Source organism: Bos taurus, chromosome 10, assembly GCF_002263795.3.
Source record: "Bos taurus isolate L1 Dominette 01449 registration number 42190680 breed Hereford chromosome 10, ARS-UCD2.0, whole genome shotgun sequence".
In the NCBI taxonomy this organism is placed as follows: domain Eukaryota; kingdom Metazoa; phylum Chordata; class Mammalia; order Artiodactyla; family Bovidae; genus Bos; species Bos taurus.
In genome coordinates this window covers 44,286,233-44,310,853 of record NC_037337.1, presented here as the reverse complement: position 1 = coordinate 44,310,853, position 24,621 = coordinate 44,286,233, and the positions used below count along the sequence as shown (strand labels likewise).

The window sequence follows — 24,621 nt, the reverse complement described above, 5'->3', positions numbered from 1 at the left end:
GCTGTTTAATAACCCAGGATAAAAATGTGCTGTGATCTATTTAATCAATTGCCTGTAGTTAGATGATTTCAGTTATCACCAGATTATTGCTGATGGAAACAAGGGTCTTTATATAAACATCACTGAATCCTTATCAGGTCATTCTCTTAAGATGAATTCTGCAATGTAGAATTGTTGGGTCAAATCTGCTTATCTTTTTAAAGGTACTGATGCATCCTTTCAAAATTTTTCTATCACAAGCAAAGCTCTACTAATATTCCATCCTTCCAAAAATCAATGAAGCCACTCATTTTCCTCCCCTTCCCCTGCCCTGGACACTCAGCATTATGAATCTTTTTCATCTTTTTTAGTCTGATGGTTTTAAATAATAGATCTTATTTGCTGTTTGAACTCAGTGTTCAGTGTTTCCTCTTCTCCTCTGTCATCTCTTGGAGTTCTTTCTCCATTAGCATCTCCTTCATCAATGATGAGCATCAGCGGAGCACTTCCAGTGTGTGGGCCCTGACTGTGCTGAATGTCAGTGCTTCGGGAGCAGCACCATCTCAAGTGTTTTGGGGGTGGAGGGACGGCTTGGAGGAATGACAGCTTCAAGGAGGAGGAGATAGTTACCTTAGATTTGATGAAATGGTGACAGCAAGATGGGTAGGAAAAGGTTGTCTGATGCAGAGGAAAGAGTATTAGCAAAGTCACTGAGGCCTGGGTTCCAGGGTGACCGAGAGGCGGGATGGCCAGGCTTATATGAGCTCTCTGTGCTGTACAGTGGAGTTTAGATTATCTATAGCGATGACAAAGCTTAAGGAAGGGTTTTGGAGGACAGCAGTGATCAAATGCGTGTTTACAAAGTTCATTTTGGCAGTGGTGTGAAGGAGGAAAGGAAGTGGGAGTGAGCAGCTGAAGCAGGAAGACCAATAAAAAGACTGCTGAAATGGTCTGTGTGAAGATGCTGCGAGCTGGAAAGAGGTCAGAGCAGCCAGGCAGGAAGCAGAGGAATGGTGGCATACAATTTCCAAGACTGGTACCTGAGTTGGAGAAGCAGGGGAGAAGTTCAGGAAGAACTGGAACAGAAGAGAAGGTATGAACTTTAGCCAAAAAAAAAAAAAAAAAAGGGAAGAAAAGATGGATTCCATTTTGAATATGCTATACTTAAATGACCATTTGACTTTGGATAGATACAGCCAAAGGGAAAGTGTAAATATAGATTTGGGACCCTGGAGAGCTGCTGTGGCCATGGATACAGGCAAGGGGATTAGGGGCACACAGAATCCACACACTGATTGCCAGGAGCCCTTCCCTAAGGGGTCCCTACACCCTCACACAGGCTAGACAGCCAGATGACTGCTTTGTCCTTGTCCTCAGCTGGTGAGCCCCTTTTCTTTCTCTCAGAGGTGTCCAGCTCATTACCAGGAAAGAGTAGATCAAATGTAGCCAATTCATATAAAAACTGGGGGAAAAAAAAGCTTTTTCTCTTATGTTACAAACAGTAAGCCTTTGTTTAAAAGGTATTTGTTAACACAAAGAAATGACTTCTTAGTGGTGTGGCAACTGGGTGGGAGAGATCTGGGGGACCAAAGCCTTTCTGAGCTCTGCCAGGTCATGTCAACAAACCACCATCCAAGCCTGCCCTGTGTTGGGAGCTCTGCTCCACTGTTAGAGATCCAAAATTCAAAGCACTGCCAGCCTCTGAAGAAAGCATTTATAACTCTAGTTTGCCTTAAGACAGAGCTTTGCAGCCAGAGACTTACTTCCAGGAGTCAGGCTTAAGCCCCGGGACCTGAAGAGGAACAGGGGGTGCATCCTGGTGCCATCAGCTGGGCGTCTTCTCAGTTATGGTTTGAACAGCTCAATTAAAAGGACAGGGAGTGGCTGTCTAAATTTAAGTAGAGACACAGTAAAACAAATCTGGGTCATTTTAGCCTACTTTGTTCTCTTCAGCATCTTTATTTTTTTTTAATTGGAGTTCAGTCTCTTTACAATGTTGTATTAGTTTCTGCTGTACAACAAAGTCAATCAGCTGTATGTATACACATATCCCCTCTTGGTCACCACAAAGCATTTAGTAGATTTCCCTGTGCTATACAGTAGGTTCTCATCTTCAGCATTTTAATATATATTTATCTAGAAAAACTAAAATTGCCTCAGAGAGTCTTCAGGGATGGAGATGTGTGTCAGCTCTCAGCTTCATTTTTCAGCAGCTGACATTCTAGCTTGTCTTCAGACCCAGAAAACCTTACTCTGACTCGACTAGAAATCACTCTTTTTTACCTTTAATCCTGTCTATTTTTCTCCCTGGCTCCCTTCAAACCCTCTTTGTCTGTTGCATCAAATCAGGGATGCCTACTGCATCTGGAAAAGCAGCCCTGGCTGTGCCCAGGGAATCAGACAGGGACTGCCAACCACACCCACTGCTTCAGTGGACATCATTCCATGCACATCAGGAAATGAGTCTGCAGTGGACGCACCCCACTCACCAAAACTGATGAACGAACAAGCAACGCCTCTATGATTTCAGTAGTAAGGACTTAACTAGAAAGCATGTATCTGAAAAACAATATTTTGCTCCACGATTTGTATTACTGAATGGCTTTCCCTGTTACAAATATATGGATGTCATTAACCGCAAGTCAAAAAATGAAAGGTTTCTTAAATAAATTAGGCATCTGAGGTGTAGGGGGATGGCACAGAGAACATATCCCATGCACTTACGCAGGGAAGCAACAATGCAGAACATGGGAACAAACGGCTCCCATCCAGTGCTGAACCCACACAAGATACACCGTAAAGAATCTGCCTGAAATGTGGGAGACCCAGGTTCAGTCTCTGGGTCGGGAAGATCCCCTGGAGGAGGAAATGACAATCTGCTCCAGTGTTCTTGCCTGGAGAACTCCATGGACAGAGGAGCCTGGTGGGCTACAGTCCATGGGATCGCAGAGTTGGACATGACTGAACGCTAACGCTTTCTTTCACTAAATACCTCAAAGGAGGAGGCAAGGCAAGAGGGAACAGGACACGGAGAGATTCCAATCTTTTATTCAGTCCATAACACAATTCTAAGTCCAAATGGTTAGAGTTCCCAGGCAGAGGAAATGATTTCTCTATGAAGGAGGAAGAGGGAAACTCCCTGGGGCACCAGTTTCCTTAATGACAGGCCACCCTGAGAAGCCGGCAAGGCTCCTTTAAGTATTCATGGCAAAAATCCCGGCAGTATCAAAGATCAAAAGAGCTTTGTAATGTAAGGCAACACTTTTGAGACTGTTGACACTAGCAATAGAAATTAACTTCAAAACAGCTTGCTTCTCTGCTCACTGTATGGGCTTCCAAGTTCAGGGCACGGAAGGTGAGTGACTCACACCTATCTGTGTAAACACAGCATCTTCCATGGCTTCCATGCTGCTTTACCTTCATAAACCTTCTTTCTCTGTTAACTGAATTACCCAGGCCCTTCAGTGTTCACATAAACAAAAACTACTCCAGAAGTAGTTGAGTAGCACAGATCTCGATTCCTTCAAAGTTTTTCTCTATACACACTCCATTATAGTACTTTCACCTGTGCCTGCTAAGTCGCTTCAGTCATGTCTGACTCTTTGCGACCTTGTGGACTGTAGCCCGCCAGGTTCCTCTGTCCATGGGATTCTCCAGGCAAGAATTCTGGAGTAGGTTGCCATTCCCTACTCCAGGAAATCTTCCCAACCCAAGGTCTAACTCTTGTCTCTTTTATCTCCTGCATCGGTAGGCAGATTCTTTACCACTAGTGCCACCTGGGAAGACTGTTTATTTCTTAAACATTTCCACATTATTTCCCCAAATGTGTAACTGCCATAACCCTTTAAAGTGCAACACCAGCAACATTTGGGTAGATTTTAAAAGACACAGTTGTGAATGTGAGCTGCTGCTTCTTTCTCACCGTGCAAACTTGGTGCTTTCACATGTAATTAATCTTGAAACAGCAGCAGCAGAACCAGAGTGGCTGTTTTCTGCTGGGATCTGTGTGTTCTCCACTGGGGTGACAGTGAGCCCTGCCAAGTTCTTCTGAGACACGGCACACTCTGGCCACCATTCAGGGCTACCAAGCCATTATTATAATAATATATCAGAAGATTTTCAACTTAACAAGCTCAGTTCAGATACGAGAATCAAATAAGATCAACTAGGGGGAAAAAAAAAATCCCTCCCTATCTATTTGTCCTGAATGGGAAAGCTGATGGCCAAAGAAAAGTCAGGGTTCTAGAAGAAGAGTTTCTACAGAAAACCCAAAGGGCCAAACACTGGGGGAAAATATACAGACTGGGATGCTGCCTGATTCCTTGTGCACCCCAGGCCTTGTTTTCCTGCATTTTCGTTGTTTCTCCTGCTGTCCCTGTGTGTACACAGCTGTGCAACACTGATCACAAGTGATGACAAGCACAGCCCCCAGAGCCAGGCTGCCTGGGCCCAGGACCAGGCTTTTTTTCTGTGTGACCTTGGGCCATTAACTAGTCTCTCTGTGCCTTATTTCTTCATCTGTAAAATGGGCTGCTTTGAGGGTTAAATGAGAGAACACAGTGGATGTCTTTTGCACAGTGTCTGATATTAGACATAATCTGTTCCCTCTGCTCCACCCTTGGTCTTTGTTAGGCTGTGACAAGAACATGGATGGATCTTTCCAAATATGAAACAAGAGCAACTTTGGAACCAAATTCCAGTGTCTGCCTGTGGGTATTTGGGCAGATTTAGAGCAGTAGTACTATGCTAAAAAGTGCTTTATGTATAAATCCTCTCACATAATCCATAAGATACCTATAAGAGATTTACATTAGCTATTCTTCAACTAAACATTCCTCCCAGGACCCTTGCTCTTGTGTAACTCCTCCCATATTGACTCTGGACTTGGTCACATGCTTACTCTTGCCAATGGGACTGAGAAATGTAGATTAGTAGAAATTTGGTAAATGCTTATACATTAAATTTTGTACCTTTAGAATGCTGCCACCTCCATGTCACAAAGTCTAGCCTCCTTAAGGATGCAAGAGCACAGGGAGAAAAAGGCTGTGTTGATCCCCACCCTTCGCTGGTTTTCCAGCTGAAGGTAGTTAACCTGAACAAGCCCAGGTAACACCAGCAATTAAAAGAGCCAGTCAACTCACAAAATCATGAGAAACAATAAATTATTGTTGTCACCAAGTTTTAGGGTTATTTGTTACTCTGCAAAGAATAACTAAAACAGAAATTAGTGAGTACAGTGATTCCATAACAGAAACTTAAAAACATGAGCCACTGGCTTTGGGACTAGAGAGTTGGCAGAGGCTGAAAGGGCAGTTAGGAATTTCTTTTTGGAGGCTGAAAGTGGGCCACCTGAGTTGCTGAAACAATCTTCAAAACTATAATCTATAGTCATTTGTAAGGCAAAAAACACATATCTAATAAATTTGTGGATCTGAGCTAAAGAAATTTTCAGGCTTAATGCTGGAAGTGCCAATAGATTTTTTTTTTTTAAACTTTGCTTTAAAAGGTACGCAAAGAGAGAAGGATGAGTTAAAGAAGGAACCACTGAGTTTAAAAGAAGAATTTAGAGGAAATTGGGAGGACCTGGAACTTGCTGGGTTTAGAAATAAAACAGTTCCTCATTTCCATCCTCTCCAGATGGCAAAGGATTCTCAATATAAGAAATGGTCTCAGAGTAAAGATTACTCGAGACTGTGGCTGTAAGACCCTTTATTATGACCTTTAAAAGACTTTGAGTAGATCTTTTCAACTAGACAAAAGCACTTCTAAGATAAATAGATGCCTAATCTCAAAATAGCTCTGAGTAATCTGGAGCTGGGCTGCCCAGTGCAGTAGCCACTAGCCACACATGACCCTTGCATGCATACTTGAAGTGCAGCTAATCCAAATGGAGAGGTACTTTACGTGTAAAATATACACTGGATTTTAAAAAATAGTAGGAAAAAAGGGAAATACCTTATTAATAATTCATTACATTGATTACAACATTGAAGTGGTAATATTTTGGATATATTCAGTTAAATAAAATGTATTACTAAAATTACTTCCATTTGTTTCATTATTAAAGTGTGGCTCTTAGAACTTTAAAAAATACGTATGTGGTTCATATTGGTAGCTTACATTATATTTCTATTAGACAGCACTAGTGTAGAAAAAGACCTGTCCCAAGAAGTATCTTAGGTATAGATTTTATTTAATGAAATGAACAATAATGAGGTACATAGAAAATCCATAATGTTTTTAAAGGAATCCTGTCAGATTCAAGTAAGTATCTAAAATGATAGGAGACTTCTAGACCACCCAACTTTCTACAATCAGTATGCAGGCTGAGAAAGCTGCTTAGCTGCAATTATAGGCCATTTGTATTAAAAAAGAAATGACATCTCAGAAGATGGAGCCAAGAACCAGAGGGCTGAATCCAGAGAAGACCTAGAACTTTATCAAGAAAGCCTGCCTGCTTGAGTTGGAAAACCTGATAATATGTACCCATATAGATTTCAGAACTGCCATTCTATGGAGCAATTACTGCTATTGTCTCCTATTGTGTTATTTTTGAATGGGAATATCTATTGGGGTTACCATGCCCCTGTTTCAACACTTTATGTTGGGTGTATGGTTCAGTTTACAGGCAGAATTTAGAGGAAATACATAGGACTTGTTAGGCTGTAATACTAACCTTAATCTCTGATTGCAGAGGAGCTATCCACGAGAAACCCTATCTATATCTGTACCAGATTCAGATGACAAGATGATGGCCTTTGAGTCTAATGGGGTCACTGGATGAGATCTCAGGGGTCTTAGGAGGGCAGTGTATTTTTCCTATGGGAGGAATTTAAATAATTGTGACCATGGGATGAACTTGATGGATTACAATTGACCACACATTATTTAAAATTTTCTAATTAAGAGGTAGAGTTTATTCCTCACACCCTTTGAATCTAGGCCGGTGTTTTTACTTGTTTTGTCCAGTTGAATGTGGTGAAGTGGTATTGTGCAATATCCCCAAACCTAGACCTTAAGAGGCCTTACAGCTTCTATTGTTGTCTTCTTGGTACTTTGAGAATACCACACTCTTATAAAACTCAAAAGGAAAGGCCACCCTAGCTGTTCCATCCCTTGCTATTTTAGGCCCCAGATGTGAGGGTGTCACCATCTTAAATCTGCATCTGACTGCAATCAAATGAATAGATCCAGGAAAAACCATAGTAAGAACAACTCAGCTAGACAAAGAATTAATAAATAATAATAAAAAAAACCTGATAAACAATGAATCATTGCTGTTTTCAGCCATTACTGTGAGGTGATTTGTTCTACAGCAACAGATAACTAATATCTATCCATGGTCTAACAAGGAATAGAGTGGAGCAGATGGGACAGGCTTTCTGGCAGAGGTGTCATTTGGATTCTACTGTGGTTGTGATGCTGTTACTACCAGTTCTTCAACACATGGGCCTCTCCAAAGTGCTACTCACAACATGACAGCTGATTTCCCCCAGAGTTAGCAAACCAGGAGAGGGAGAAAGTAGTCAAAATGGAAACCACAGTATATTTTATCATCACCTCTCCTGTACGCTATTGGTAACACAGACCAACCCTGATGGAATGTGGGAAGAGACCACTAGGGTGCTAATATCAGGGGACAGGGATCATCAGGAGCCACCAGGAGGCTGACTACAACATAAATTAGGAAACAAATAAATGTACTTCATATCCTAATCTTCATTTCAAGAATCTCCAAGAGGCTAGTTTTCCCATATCCTCTATTTCTCCTCTGACCTACTTATTTATCATGAGTTTTACCCATTTCTCTTTACTTTTCAACTTATCCCTCACCTGTTATCCCCCTCTCCAATTTCATCAGGCCACAGAACATGGCATTTCAGGTCTTCAAGATTCAGTTCAGTCAGTTCAGTTCAGTCGCTCAGTCACTCAGTCATGTCCGACTCTTTGCGACCCCATGAATCGAAGCACGCCAGGCCTCTCTGTCCATCACCTAAACTCATGTCCATCAAGTTGGTGATGCCATCCAGCCATCTCATGCTCTGTCGTCCCCTTCTCCTCCTGCCCCCAATCCCTCCCAGCATCAGGGTCTTTTCCAATGAGTCAAATCTTTGCATAAGGTGGCCAAAGTATTGGAGTCTTAGCTTCAGCATCAGTCCTTCCAATGAAAACCCAGGACTGATCTCCTTTAGGATGGACTGGTTGGATCTCCTTGCAGTCCAAGGGACTCTCAAGAGTCTTCTCCAACACCACAGTTCAAAAGCATCAATTCTTCGGCGTTCAGCTTTCTTCACAGTCCAACTCTCACATCCATACATGACCACTGGAGAAACCATAGCCTTAACTAGACGGACCTTTGTTGGCAAAGTAATGTCTCTGCTTTTGAATATGCTTTCTAGGTTGGTCATAACTTTCCTTCCAAGATTGGCTGAAGGCAATTGAGGCAGTTAGCTGACTCAGCGGGGTCCTCAGGTAGAGGCCTCAGTGATGGGAAGAGAGACCCTCCAACATTAGAACTCCCAAAATTTTTGCAGAGGAGAACTATAAATGATTTCAGCTCAGTAAAAAGCAGGCCAACATGGAACTGTGAGGAAACAAGTCCCTGTGTTTGTTGCTGATGACAATGTAAGGTTTCTGAGGAAAGCAATCTTTTCAGCGATTTGTTATAAATATTTGTCGTATTATTTCATTCACTAATGTCCTCTTTGGAAAACATAACCTCCAAATACAACAATAACAATGACAAATAAAAAAAAAGTGATCTTTGAACCATCTCAAATCCTCAATAACATGAAATTGGCCTGCGAAACAGGACAGAAAACTATATCAGCATAAGTGTCAAGCCTGTCATTTCACTGGCACTGACCTGTGTCTATGGAAGAAAACTATGCTAGAAACAGAAAGTAGGGCATATGTAAGTAAAGACACATTGCTAAGATCAAGGTCTGGAAAATCAAAGATTACAGTTGATTAGGATCTTGGCCGTTGAACCTTTTCATGTGAAGACTATTTCCTCAGGAAGTCATTCATCTTTGATATGAGTAGGAAACTATCAAATCTTAATAAAAGCTGGTTTCCATTAAGCCAAGCAACACCCTCTGAGTCTTGGTTTCCTTGTTCATCCAATAGGTGTCACATACTTAAGTCTCAGAAGACTAGATGAGATCAACAATCTGAGTCCATCCTGTCCACTGGGAAGGGGTTTTGAATCCAGGTAGAGGCAGTGCGGAATAAAGGAAGCAACCTGGGCTTTGCATTCTGCCTTATGTTTGTATTACACCCCCACCAGACTTACTAACTTAACTCTTTTTGACCCTGAGTTTCTTCAACTGAAAATGGGCCTTTCTACCTTTCCTGGTTCTGTTGTCATTCCCTTCTCCAGGGGATCTTCTGGACACAGGAATTGAAACTGGGTCTCCTGCATTGCAAGCAGATTCTTTACCACCAGAGAAGCTCAGCATATGTCAGAGGTTAGTAGAATACTCAGCACATAGTAGGTGCTCAATTAATATTAGCTCCCTTCCTTTTTGTTACCTCAAATCTGCAACCCTTTCAATCTCTCCTAATAAAATGAAAGACAAAGGGAACCCTTTGAAACTGGAAACAAGCAAGTTAAGGCCAAATCTCAAAAAAAAGTGATCCTTTACTAGTTCATTACCAAGTCACACAATAAAAATAGTTTGTAAGTCTAAGGGGATGAGGTCTTGCTGTGCTGCTCTAGTTGACCAAAGGGCCATCAAATGGTTTCTTTGTGGAGGCCTGAAACTGCACAGGTGTCTGATTTGAGCCCTTCCCTGGCATCCTTAGTCTTGGGAGACAGAACAGTTTGCCTACAGGTTGAAAACAGAAAGCGTTCAAGATGTGAGAGTAATTCCCCAGAAATGATCCTGTGCCATGACTTGTGAATTGTGGAGCCCACGGGTAAACAGACTAGAGACCACAATCTCTTCCTCAGAGGAATTTCCAACGGTACTAACAGTGGTAGTTGGTGAAACAGAAACCATCCTTATCGGACAACTCTTCCAGCTTCCAGGTAGCTTCTAGGGAATATATTAGCTGAAAGTCAAGGAAAGGGAAAGAAGAGGTTATAGACTCCCTCAGAAAGGGAAAGAAGAGGTTATAGGCTCTCTCAGACTCCTCTTAGGGCTGGAGTCTGTCTCCAAAAACACCAGCACAGTGGAAGTAAAACATATGCTTCTGTGGAATTAAAGTCAGCCCCAAATAGCAAAGAAAGAACAGGATGCATGACCCCTGTTTGTAAACAAAGACCAAGATAAATGTTGGCTGCCAGACCTCAAAGGAAGGGATGAGAGGCCACTTGCAGAGAGAAGCCACAGGCAGCAGAACGAGCCCTTTGGTCTCCCTGGTGGTCTCTCGAAGACCTTTCCAGAGGCATCACGGAAGAGCAGGGAAGCCAAGGGAGCCAGAGGGCCACCTGCCCCAGCACCCTCTTCACAGGTCTGTTTTTCTGTCTTTTCTTAGTTAATGCTTAAGTGTTTATAAACTTGATCATCATTCACATCACAGCTGTGGTTGAATGTTTTAGAATCTGGCACTCAGATGTAAATCTCCCAACAACAGGTAAATGGCTAAGCCTCAGTTTCCTTGTCTATATCATGGGGATCCCAGCATTCCCTACTTCATAGATGGTTGTAAAGAATAAATGAGATCATGTATGTAAAGTGTTTAGCACAGTGGCTGGCACACAGCCAGTGCTCACACACGGTAGGTGCTATTATTATTTTTGTTCTGTTGTTGTTGCTGATTCTGCCCTTGGCTTTGTCATGACCGACTCAGACATTTTCCAGAGTGAGGAATTAGGTATTATTGATGTCAACCACAAAAAGTGGCAGCTGTAGGGGAGAAGTGAAGAGGAAGGGAGTATGCCTGTAATGATTGTGCAGATCATTATGTGCTGTAATGATCTGCACATCGTGCAGATGTGCAGCATCCACATCTATCAGCCTAGTTCCCAAGTCTGTCTCGGCCAGCTTAGAAGTTAGCTTCTCAGGGCAGAAGAGGCATCAGGGCTGGTCTTCAAGGAGATTCAGTCATGCTGGCTGAGGGCTCAGGGGCCATTCATGGGCTTCCCTAGTGGCTCAGATGGTAAAGAGTCTGCCCACAATGTGGGAGACCTAGGTTCAATCCCTGGAGAAGGGAATGGCAACCCACTCCAGTATTCTTGCCTGGAGAATTCCATGGACAGGGGACCCTGGTGGGCTACAGTCCATGGGGTCGCAAAGAGTCAGACACAACTGAATGACTAACACACACACACACACACACACACGGGCCATTCACACATGATATACAATGAAGAAGGAGGTCCCCTGGGAGACATCTGGAGAAGACCCCTCCACTGGGCCAGGAGTTCTGTCCACCCCCCTCCCCACCTCTCTCACTCCCACAGGGTTTGGGGGAAAAAACAGTGCAGAGACAGCATCGCCCCCACCTTGGGGCCAAACATCCTGTCAAGGACCAGTGCCTCACTCTCAGCCAGGGAACTCGAGACCCACAACAGGACCCAAATCAGACAGCAGAGTTCTGCTAGTCCTCGGCATCAGAGCCCTGGATTTTACTGAAGCTGGGAGGCACTGTTTGGTTTCAAGTTGTCATTTCCAACTGGAAGACAAGATATGCTTTTCTAGCAGATCAGTACACAAGTAGTTTTGATAACCAGGCCACTTTAGAAGCTGTGTTCCAGTAATTGCACTAAATCTCTGGAGTTCTCTTTCTTTTGATAACACAAATAAGAGGAAAGTAAAGTAAAGGTTTCTGACTTTTGTCTTCAGTTCAGTTCAGTCGCTCAGTCGTGCCCGACTCTTGTGACCCCATGAATCACAGCACACCGGTCCTCCCTGTCCATCACCAACTCCCAGAGTTCACTCAGACTCATGTCCATCGAGTCAGTGATGCCATCCAGCCATCTCATCCTCTGTCGTCCCCTTCTCCTCTTGCCCCCAATCCCTCCCAGCATCAGAGTCTTTTCCAATGAGTCAACTCTTCACGTGAGGTGGCCAAAGTACTGGAGTTTCAGCTTTAGCATCATTCCTTCCAAAGAAATCCCAGGGCTGAAAGACTTTTGTCTTAGGTGTTAACAACAAAAAGACAACTCCATAAAGATTACTGAGGGCTTCCTGTCTCATGGTAGACTCTGCCTGCAATGCAGGAGATATGGGTTCGATGCTTGGATCAGGAAGATCCTCTGGAGCAGGAAATGGCAACTCACTCCAGTGATCTTGCCAGGATAATCCCATGGACAGAGGAGCCTGGTGGGCTACAGTCCATGGGGTCTCAAAGAATTGGACATGACTGAATGACTGAGTACACACACACACACACACACACAAAAGATTACTGAAGAGGAAATGCAGCATGATATATATATATATATATGTGTGTGTGTGTGTGTGTGTGTGTGTGTGTGTGTGTATATATATATATATAGTCCAGGGCCTAGGACAATGCCCAGAATACAGAGGTACTAATTAATGTTTACATAATAAGTGTTTACTGAAGTTCATTTAAAAATAGCCCTGTGTCTGAACTTGCCTCGTGACCCACTGCCTAATACTCCACACTCCCAATGCAGTGGGCCGGGTTCAATTCCTGGTCAGGGAACTAGATCCCATGCGCTGTAACTAAGAATTCACATGCTGCAACAAAGCTGGACGATCCTAAGTGCTATAACTTGAGATCCAGTACAGACAAATAAAATAAATTAATACTAAAGAAAAAAAAAAAAATCCCAGCACTGATCTGTAACTCCATGTATCAGGAAAGTGCCTTCTCTCTCTCACACACACATACAAACATACACATAAAATGGCAAACAACAGGCAACCTCGATATATGGTCATTTAAAAAAATAACATAACACAATTCACAGATATTTTCTCTGAGAATCGATTCTCTGGTTGCTGACTCTCAAACTTCGTTTCTTTGAAAAATATAGACCTGAAAATTCTCATAGAACTCCATTTTGTTCTTTTCCATATTCCCTTTATTCCTTCATTCTATCATGCACACCTCATATTTCATCTTTACAACATTCGGGATCTGGTTATGACAAACTCTGTAACAGCTCATCATATTCCCTCTATGGTCTTTTGTCTAGTTTTACTAAGTTATATCCCTTATACAGAAGTACATGACCCCAAAATATATAAAAGTCTTTTTTTGCAACCCAAAGAGTGAGGGTGTAACTGATATAAACGTAACTGACACTTATTTAACATTGGTGTCTCAAATAACTTCCTTTTTAAAAAATGTATGGTGGTGTTTTACAAGAAGTCCATTGACGGGCTCTTGAAAAATTTAGAACAAAACAATGCATCAGAGGGGGCCTGTCTTCTGGCCAGATCATCATCTATGCTTTTGTGAGTGTTTGTCTGGAGTATGGGACACTTATGTATGCAAACACGCACACTACAAGGGAAAATCCAGAGAATGCAGAGACTGTCTAATTCATCAAGGCATGAATTTCTTCCTGGTACAGACTTCAACTATTATATCGGTCAACCCAAGCCAACCCCTCCCCAAAAAAGAAATCAATCCTCTCATTAGTCTGGGATGATTGATGAACAGAAATCATATTATTTAAATCCTTTGTTGATTCTGTGCCCAATATATTGATACTTAACATGAAATTTGCCTTCAAATCATGATTTACAAAAAACAAAAAGTAAGAACAATAATTTGTTTCCTACCTGCTGCTGTGGCCACCAGAAGCCAGGCTGCTGCTCTCCAAATGGGGCAGGCTTCAGGATTTAATTTTCAGCTCCCTCCCCTGGAACCAGAATCGTCAGAAGAAAACTTTCAATTGCTATGAGCAAGCAGACTATTTACTTCCAGCCAATTCTTCCTAATTCCTATGGCTTGCTGAGTGCCAGAGTAGGGTGCTTAAGAAAGGATGTCTGGGGATAAAGGGGTAGAGTTTGGGGGAAAAGAGAAGAGAGAGTTCCCAGGGCAAGAATTTGCTCACCCAATACCCTTCCTTCAAGCAGAGGAAAGCCTTCTTTTTCAGTTTTAATTTCTCATGGAAGAGCTGCCACTGCATTACTCATAAGTAATTACTACATTGCTCCTTTACAAACAGCAGACATACTTTTTGGGCGAGCCTCCAGATTTCTGATGCATGCCTGTACCTGTCCATAAGGATAATGCTGTGCCTGGGAAAATTGAGAGGACAGCAAGCCCGCCCAAAGGGAGGACCAAGTCTAGACTATTAATCAAGTTCCTGAGATAAAATATACCACAAAAGAAGATCAGAAACTTCTGTGAGCCCCTCCATCCACAGAGCATCCACCTCACTCATGGAATCACTTGGTTAGGACTCAAACTTTTTCCAAGTAGACCAGCAGCTACACTTAGTCAAGCTTTAACTTGTTTGCCCAAGGAGGAAAGGAGGAGCAAGAATTACTATTACAGAAGGAATGTGGTTTTCTTACTTACTATGAGCAGTCAGTGTAGGAAAGTCAAAGATGATCGATGTGCAATTACAGCTCCTCTAAGTTTTATATCTGAAATACAGTGTTTAAGAAGACATTTCAGTGGTAAGCATGTATTATAGAGGCTTCATATTCAATTCATTTCTAGTTTCCAAGAAGAAGAGGTAACACAGTAGAGAGGTTTCTACAGCAAAGGGGTAGAAATAGGAAATCTTGGGTCTACTGTTTACTATTGTGACTTACTCTGGTTTCCAAATAAGTAAAAGGAGAATACTGTGCTGCAAGATCTGCACAGTAATATAACATCATCTCTCACTTTTATATCTATCTGCCTTGTTCTTACATCAACATTTTAGTTCTCCTCTGGGGAATCATCCCTTCCTCTCAGTTTTTTTGGGTGGGGTTGTACCACCCTTAGGCTTCTTCAGAAATGTAACTGTGGCAAAGCTGAGCTAGTCAGAGATTGATGGGGAGATTGGTCCAGAGAGGAGTTCACGCCAGCAGAAGTCATTGATGGGACTTGCTGCTAAGAGGAGTTCTCATCTTGCTGTGGCTGCTAATCTGGTGAAATAGAACCTCTTGCTTCTGGTGGCCACCCTAGGAAAAGAGGGACTACATGGAGGCAAAGCCATTGCAGAGGAAAGGGGAGCTTAGAGAGAGCAAGAGACCAACTTCTAAGGATGTCATTTGATGAAGACTTAGATTCAGCCGTGACTGAAACTATTAATATCATTTCCTTTGGATTTCTTGAAAATTTCCTTTGGTTCCTTAAGCCTGTTTTACTTAGGATTCTGATGCTTTCCACTGAAAAAAAATTCCAGCTAATATGAGTCCTATTCAGGTGCCCTCTAACACCACTTTTAAAAAACATTTCTCTTTAATATTTATATCCACAATAAGCTGGGTGGCATGGGGATGCATATGATCAATAAATGAGTTTCCTTTTGATATACTCTTGGAAATTTTGCTATTTTAAAGGCTAAGCCTACAGAGCAGAGAGAGATAGGAGTAAGACAAATTCTGATGAAAGATTTTTAAATTCTTTACTCTTCTCTCCCAATATAGCTCATTGCAAGAAATTAAATTCAAACAATGCACAAAGGTGAAATGCACAAAGTGAAAATCTCCCATAATTTTACCTTCAGGAAATAACCATGGCTGATGTTTCAGTGGTGTGCCATTCAAAATGTGATCCACAGACCAACGCTTTGGCCTGGAGCTGGTTACAAATGCAAAACCTCGGCCTCAATCAGCTCTCACATTTTAATAAGGCCCCCCAGAAATCTGTATGGATATCAAAGGCTGCAAAGCCTTGGCCTAATATATAGTTCTCTAGATATTTTTTTTTCTTCTAGTTGCTAGCATTTTTCAGTACATTTAATTTTTTTTAAATTTTTACTGATTTTGTAAAGAAAAGACATATATGAATACAATGAATCAGGGAGAATGAAATCAAAATCCTTTACAAATGTAAGTAATTCATTTACTGGGATCATATGCAAATTTTAAAGGTGTTAAAAACCCATACATACCCTGCGTGTGTGCTAAGTCACTTTAGTCATGATTCCAGTCTGCAATCCCATTGACTGTAGCCTGCTAGGCTCCTCTGTCCATGGGATTATCCAGGCAAAGATACTGGAGTGGGTTGCCATTTCCTCCTCCAGGGGATCTTCCCAATCCAGGCATCAAACTTATGTCTCCTGCCTTGGCAGGTGTGTTCTTTACCACTAGTGCCACCTGGGAGTGGGGATACACACCCTGCTGCTGCTGCTTCTGCTGCTAAGTCACTGACTCTGTGTGACCCCATAGATGGCAGCCCACCAGACTCCCCCGTCCCTGGGATTCTCCAGGCAAGAACACTGGAGTGGGTTGCCATTTCCTTCTCCAATGCATGAAAGTGAAAGTGAAGTCGTTCAGTCGTGTCTGACTCTTAGCGATCCCTAGGACACTACATATAGTAGCAAACAATCCCAGGACAGGACGCACTACAGCTGTGGTTCTTCACCATCTGGAGGTCACACTGCCAGCCCCACAACCAGAGTTTCCAATTCAGTAGGATGGCTGGGTGCTGGGCGGTGGGAGGGGCGGGGGTTAGGCCTAAGAATCAGCATTCTAACAAGTTCCTGGGCAATGCTGATGCTACATTTCACCAGTGCTTCAAAAATAAAGATGCTTTTATACTATACATACATACATACTATATATAGTACTCTGAACCTTGCTTTTTTTCAATTAATACTGTATCTTACAACCTTTCCATGTCATCCACATAGCATTACAGCATTCCTCTTAAGGGCTGCAAGTTCAGAGATTTTTGGCTAATATAATAATATATGCCAAATGACAAAGAAGGGAATCACCAGCATCTTCAGAAGAAGGACAAGCAACCTCAACACTGGAGTTATCATTTTCAACATTAAATAAGCAGCCTGTGTTTGAGTCTATAGATAAGCAAAGGTCTGAATGGACCAGGAAAGTGATCAGCATTGTGCAAGTGCCACTAAAGACACATGAGAATCTATTAACAAACTTCTATATTTAAAGCCAAGAGTCAAGTCAAGGTCTTTCTATGAGGACTTGGGGAAAAGAGTTGTATCCTCAACTGACATGGCATGCTCTCAAATTTCTCATCTCAAACTTCTGAGGAGTAAGGTATGGTATGACTTACTAGACTGGCTTTGTCCAATCTTCATCTCATGCCAAGTCCACTCTGAAAATAAACTTCTTATATAAGGGAGCTGTGATGCAAAGGAAAGATATCCTCCACCTTCTCAAAGCTGGTGGTTGGTGAGAGGCCGTCTAAGACCCATAGTCTCAGGCTTCTTAAAATCCAACCATCCACAGATGCTATGAACTTGGTTAAACACTTGGCAAGATTAGCCGGGACATCATGTGAGCTGTAATCACACTGTGTTCTTCTGGGGGCCTTCCAGGGCATAATCTAAATCCTCTGTTCATTTCTCTTTGAGGACAGAAGAAGTATCACAGGACAAACACATACCCAAGAAGCTTCTCACAGAGGAAGCTGCTAATGCAGCCTTTCATTGCTCTGACTGGTGTCAACCCAAACCCTACCATGTTGGCTACATTCCTAAAGAGTTTCACAACTGCTTTGCCAAGTGGCAGATACTGCATTTGGGCAGAAAGGGGAAGACTATGTCACTGTGAGAACTTGGTATCCACCATCCATCCCACTTGCCTTCTTTGACACAGAGGTTGGAAAGCTGAAAGATATGTTCTACAGGCTCCTTGTGGCCAGGGTATGGTTTGCAAATCAGTCCTGCCAATAGATACATGTGTGGGAGATTTGGAAGATGGACATAAGGGTGGGACTGTTTTTCCTGCTGCTTCTACTCTGCTGTTGGCAGATGGGAGCTATTCCTCAGCAGTGTCCCAGGGTCCAGGGTCCAGGCTCCAGCTGTATGACTGCTGAGGGGCTATTCTGGTGGTGGTGGTGGAGCTTTCTGGGTTGTTTGATTGCAGCTAAGGTGATGTGTTCAGTCTTGTCCATGAACTTCTAGTCACATCCCGCTCCTGAGTAGCAGTAGGAGGTAGAGGGTGCTTCCCCTGGCAGGTCAGATAGTCATTTGCTCTGGGGGTCAGCCGGGAATCCTGGCCTGGCAGCCCCTTTTCCAACCTTCCCAACAATTTTGAGGTCTTCACACAGGCATCTTGTCTGTTGAGTATATGCTGGTTGCTGTTTCTCTGACGAGGGCCAAAAATCTAGTTTGTCTTCTTTCTGATGTCACTCTCCATAAATTTCTCAGGTAACTCAGGTGCCAGGACTTCTCAAATTTCAGTCACAGTCCTGAAGAGGTCAGATATCACTCTCCAACAATTCTGAATGTACTGAAATCCAGGATTAAATTTCTTTCTGCTTAAGAAAGTGGATTGCGTTTCCCATGACTGAACCCTGACTCAGATCCTAATTTAAATACAAGTCCTGAGTTTTTCTAGGTAGTTTCTAAAACTTTTCACACCCTCACTGAAGTAGGGCTAATGCTATTATTTTTATTTACTCCTTATGCTAAACTATCATTTTGGCATTTGATGTTGAAGATAACATTCTTAAATGAAAATGTTTGCTCTTTTCATATTTTAACAAAGATTTATTAGATGTCCTTTATGTTCAAGGCTGGAGAAGGCAATGGCACCTCACTCCAGTACTCTTGCCTGGAAAATCTCACGGACAGAGGAGCCTGGTAGGCTGCAGTCCGAGGGGTTGCTGGGAGTCGGACACGACTGAGCAACTTCACTTTCACTTTTCACTTTCATGCATTGGAGAAGGAAATGGCAACCCACTCCAGTGTTCTTGCCTGGAGAATCCCAGGGATGGGGGAGCCTGGTGGGCTGCAGTCTATATGGGGTCGCACAGAGTCGGACACGACTGAAGCGACTTAGCAGCAGCAGCATGTTCAAGGCATTATACTAGACACTCAAGCACTACGACAACATGGCACTCCTCATCAGGAATTGATTTTTGGTTGCTCTATCCATGTGGGCTGGGGTAAATTACTTAATCTTTCCAAGTCTCAGTTTTATCATCAGGATGAACAGAGATACTAAGAATTACCTCTAGAATTGTTCTAAAAGTTACATGAAACATAGACATATCCAAAACAATATGGAGTACATTAAAGGTGTTCAATAAATCTCAATTCCCTTCATTTTTCTTAAAACATGTAAAAATGAAATATTTATTAAAAAATAAATTTTGAGTAATCTTCCACAGTATTTGCCTGTCATTTTCAAATCAAATTTTGTCATTTCCCTGATTCAAATCCTCTAAAAGTTTCTCATGGTACTTAAAGAAAAATTCAAATTCCTTGCAAGCCTAGAAGATCTTAACACCAAGAACTTCCAGATGTACAAGCTGGATTTAGAAAAGGCAAAGAAATCAGAGATCAAATTGCCAACATCATTGAATCATAGAAAAAGCAAGGGAATGCCAGAAAAACATCTACTTCTGTTTCGTTGACTACACTAAAGCCTTTGACTGTGTAGATCACAACAAACTGTGGAAAATTCTTAATGAGATAGGAATACCAGACCACCTTACCTGTCTCCTGAGAAACCTGTATGCAGGTCAAGAAGGAACAGTTAGAACTGGACATGCAAAAAAGGGCTGGTTCAAAATTGGGAAAAGAGTACATCAAGGCTGTATTTTGTCACCCTGCTTATTTAATTTCTATGCAGAGTACATTGTGTAAAATACCAGGCTGGATGAATCACAAGCTGGAATCAAGATTGCCAGGAGACATATCAACAACTTCAGATATGCAGATGATACCAGTCAAATGGCAGGAAGTGAAGAGGAACTAAAGAGCCTCTTGATGAGGGTAAAAGAGAAGAGTGAAAAAGCTGGCTTAAAACTCAACATTCAAGAAAAACTAAGATCATGGCATCTGGTCCCATCACTTCATGGCAAATATATGGGGAAAAAGTGGAAACAGTGGCAGATTTTATTTTCTTGGACACAAAAACCACTGTAGAAGATGACTACAGCCATGAAATTAAAAGATGTATGCTCCTAGGAAGAAAAGCTATGATAAACTTAGCATATTAAAAAGCAGAGACATCACTTTGCCAACAAAGGTCCGTATAGTCAAAATTATGGTTTTTCTAGTAGTCATGTACAGATGTGAGAGTTGGACCATAAGGAAGGCTGAGTGCCCAAGAATTGATGCTTTCAAACTGTGGTGCTGGAGAAGACTCTTGATAGTCCCTTGGACAGCAAGGAGATCAAACCAGTAGATCCTAAAGGAAATCAACCCTGAATATTCATTGGAAAGACTGATGCTAAAACTGAAGCTCCAATACTTTGGCCACCTGATGCAAAGAGCCTACTTATGGAAAAGACCCTAATGCTAAGAAAGATTGAGGGAAGGAGGAGAAGGGGACGACAGAGGACAAGATGGTTGGATGCATCACAGACTCAATGGACATAAGTTTGAACAAACTCTAGGAGACAGTGAAGGACAGGAAAGCCTGGTGTGCTGCAGTCCATGGGGTCACCAAGAGTTGGACACAGCTTAGAGACTGAACAACACATTCCCGTTATAATTGTATTGAGCCTATTTCTGTTTAGACAGATTCTCCCACTTAGTAAGAATTTTTGTGGCATGCCTGAATTTTACTATTCCCAGGGATTCTCAATGAGCAGAGATGGAATAAAAGCTATAATTCTGACTCCCTGGGAAAAAAAATGGGGTATGAAAAAACCGGCAGAGTCCTTCTTCCAATCTGCTCTGTGGCAGTTCAAGCTTTGTTCTAGAGACACGAATTGAGGAGCCCCTCCATGGTACCTGGAGGGAGTATGTGGCCTAAGGCCAAATGTGGGTGTGAGTTTCTTCAGTCCCCATTACACCATGTTGCTCAGGCTGGCTCCAGAAAAAGGGCCTGTGTCCTGTCCTCATGCCATGACAAAAGCCCCAATCAACATTTCAGGTGGATAGTAAACAGCTCTAGGGAACATGTGGATCTGAGCCCAAAGTAGGCAAAACCATATAATTCTATTGGAGGCAGCATCTCTTTTATGTCAAAGAAAGCACTAACCAAATTCAGATGGCCATCCCTGGCTAGACATGTTTTTCCTTTCTATACTGAAATGATCCCCATTCTACAGTCTCTGAAACTTCCAACTCCTTTGACAAATGGCAAGAGTTGACATTCCCATCACCATACTGCTTGCCTTCTGGTATACCCAGGGAAAAGCACAATTATAAGCTTGATTTGAACAAACAAATTAAAACATAATACAAATTGGGGCCAGTTCCTGGGAAAATAAAAGGGCCTGTTCTGCATATGCCCTAATCTCTGTTACTGATTTACTGGCTGAATGGCCCACTCCAGAAAGCATTTGGAGAAGCCCACATGCCAGAAAGCACTCTAACGCTTTTCAGTTTTCAATCAAGTGACTTGGAATCTTCCTTTGACAAAACACACTTATTGTAAGCTGGCCACTTATCCCAACCTAGGATACAACTTATCTGCAGCATAAGGGCTATAATAAAATCCAGCTTGAGTGACAGAGAAAACATGAGCTAAGGGAGCTCAACTTGGAATCCAGATGTTGTTAACTCATGTAAAGTATCTGAGTCTTTTATATTTTATACTTTTGCAAACAGTAGGTACCTAGTATTTCCCCCCTTACCTTTCAAGTGCTGTGCCTATAGGAATGCAATCTGCAGAGTACTGCTTTAATTAAATGGTCTTTGCATGAACCCAGGTGACACTCCCTGAAACGTGAGATTTGGGCTTTAATGGATAAACCCCAATCCCAAATATTCACTCTGTACTTCTAATCTTAAACATGTAGTTTCACAGGAGTTACCTTGGAAAACTATGCTTTCAGTATGTTGGTTGGAGACCCATTTCCTGAAGGTTATGATATTTACATTCAGCGGGGTGAAGTGCACTACTTGCGCTCACCTGCACTGTGACTCACCACTAAGACTACTCTTACAACTCCTCCTAGATAATATCTGGCACCCTCTAGGCACTGTTTTGAGCACTTAGCATGTATCATCTCACTTAAGTCTCACAATACCACTATACAGTAGATATTATTATTATTATTCCATTTTAACCATGAGGCATAGAAAGTTCCAGTAGCTCATTCAGGAGTATACAGTTACACGTGGTGGAATCAGGATTTGAACATAGGTAGGACACCAAGCTATCCCCAATTGATACAGTCACTATTTTAAATATGATGCCATTTTACCCTCAAGCACCAATAGACCCATGGAAGATATACACATGTAGATCATTACAGTCCTGGATTTTTAAACCAATGTTTGCTTCCTAGCAAACATTTCCTACACAGCAGGAATGCAGATACACAGTAGATATAAACTAAAAGAATACTGGATTGGATAGCTCCGTCTTCATATCCTTTCCCAGTTTTATTAGTCTTGGTTCTCTGCCTGGCCATGTATTTTGCTCCTTTTAAGTCTCATTTTCAGGGGCATCTTCAGTTATTCATTCTCAACTGTTTCATGAATACACACATATTTGTCAACCTTGTTGTTGATTCCTGTTATTTTCCCCCTACTTGTCACTTCTTCCTTTATAATTTCTTGGCTCTATGTCTTACTGTCCATTCCGCCAACTAAGCCCTGATCACAGCTCACGGGGCAGTGTTAATAGCCTTCTCCCTGCACTCCACTCCCTCCAAACATCCTGCCTCCTGCTACCAGACTCCTCTCTGTTATATCACTCCTCCCACTCAAGTAGAGACAATTCATTGCTGATCCTATCAAAATCTGAACTCCTTTGCCTGACTTGTAAAGCCTCCATAATCTCACCCCACCCTATCCATTCAATTTTGTTTCCCACAATGTCCTATACATACCCACTGAACCAATCAGGCTATTATCTTAACTGTAGAGGCAGCAACCTACATGCCTCTACAATGACTATTTTTCCCACCTCGTATGACCTCCCCAATGCTTCAAGTCACTAGCTAGCTAAATTTTACATATCATTCAAAGGCCCAGCTCAAATCACAATCAGGAATTAAACATTCTCCACTGCTGCAGCACACCCTGATCACTTCTTTTTCTTACCTCCTATTACATTTACAAATTAACTGTAAATTAAATAACAATGATTATGGGCTAACCACTGTTGGGCACTAACTATGTACCAGGTCTTGTTGGGATAAATAGTTTTATTATAAGTAGCTTTTCTAATTTTATAGATGAAAAAACACAAGCACAGGGAAGACAATACAATTCAGCTTCACACCTGATGGTTTGTTAATCATTTCATTTGTGTCATACTGCTCTGCCTAAACTAGCTTTCCACTTCATTGAGAGCAGAGACTAAAATTCATATTTATTCCGTGTCTTCCACGCAATTAGTGGAGTCTGCATGCATTGTGAGTCATCAGGACTCTTGGTTGGTTGTACATACTAATGTTACGCATCTTTTAAAATTCCTACCCTGTAAGAGTGGCACCACTGTTGATATAAGGTGCAAATAAATACTAAACAAACCTTTTAGAGAACAGCAATGAGTGGTTTGGGACAATTCATAGTCTACAGAAGGCCTTAAGTGATTCTGTCTGACTTGCCCTTACTGCATCTATCCTTTATATGCTTAGAAACACATTAAAGATGAGAAACCATGGGTGAGTTGTCAGCAATCAATGACAAAATGAATTAGAATGTTTTGAGGGTTGCAGGGAAGGTTATGCATCCTATCCTGGTCAAGAACTGGATCTTCTGTTTTTATTAAAAATCAGGAGGCAGCAAGATTTCCCCAAGTAACCAAATACTTGCACCACAATGTGATGGATTTTCCCCAAATACTTCTAGCACCTTTTTTTTCCTTTAACAACTATAACTGGTATAGACAGAACTTCAGCAAAGATAAACAGCACAACAAAGACAGGAAAAGATTATGACTTAGACTGAAGCTTTAATACTTTTAAAGTCATAATTATTTCTGATATTCAGCATAGGCGTAATTTCCAGTTTCTCATTTCTACACCCACTCCATGAAGAGCACCACATGGAAGAATTCCTGAGATTCCTCTCCCTCTTACTCCAAATCAAAGTTTCAACAAAAGCCAAAATAAAAGAAAAAAATTTATTTCAAAGTTCTTATATTGGCTCAAGTGCAATTCATGAATTCCTGAGCAAACTCTCATAATCAACAAAGAAACAGATTTTTAAAAACAACTTATCAAATAAGAAAACTTATCTTATCAAAGTCATCCTAGTTGAGTTTCTACTGACTACTGCTCACTCTCCCTGATGCCAGCACTTTTCTTAACTTGAAAAAAAAAAATAGATAAGAAGAAAGAAAATCATTCATGTATCTTGTCTCTCTATGTAATTTCTTAACACCTCAGCTTCAGCTTATCAGGATTTCCTTCATTTTCTTTCATTTTCCTATCAGGATTTCTTTCAGATTCCTTTATCAGGATCTGAAGCCAGATACATGGCCATATAATAATTCCAGTTTTAGAGATAAGCTTCCAAAAAGCATTCTCTTGGAGAATTCAGTTGTCAAACTAAAATTACTCACAGAAAACAGGATTTCTCATTAAATGACAACATTTTATATATTTCTCCCTAATTACAAAAAAAAAAAACCCACCAGCTGACACTGGATAACTTGGAACATGTTCCTCCTCCCTCTTTTATCAGTCTTTATCTAATTTCAGTTTTTAGACCCAAGT

At 41.7% G+C, this 24,621-nt stretch overlaps 1 protein-coding gene across 5 annotated transcripts in view; it reads right to left on the bottom strand.

The window, feature by feature from the left end:
- Nucleotides 1-14,025, bottom strand: part of FRMD6 (FERM domain containing 6) — a 267,195-nt gene extending 253,170 nt beyond the window's left edge. For 2 of the 5 annotated variants that reach the window (XM_024997600.2, XM_024997601.2), the window contains exons 1-2: nt 13,964-14,025; nt 13,689-13,768 (exon numbers count right to left, since the gene is read on the bottom strand). The gene's annotated coding sequence lies outside the window, so the exon portion shown is untranslated. Of the gene's footprint in view, nt 1-13,688; nt 13,879-13,963 lie in introns of those variants that run through there. The other 3 variants (XM_059890453.1, NM_001102133.1, XM_059890452.1) reach the window with 3 other exon arrangements.
- Between the last annotated feature and the right edge of the window lie 10,596 nt (nt 14,026-24,621).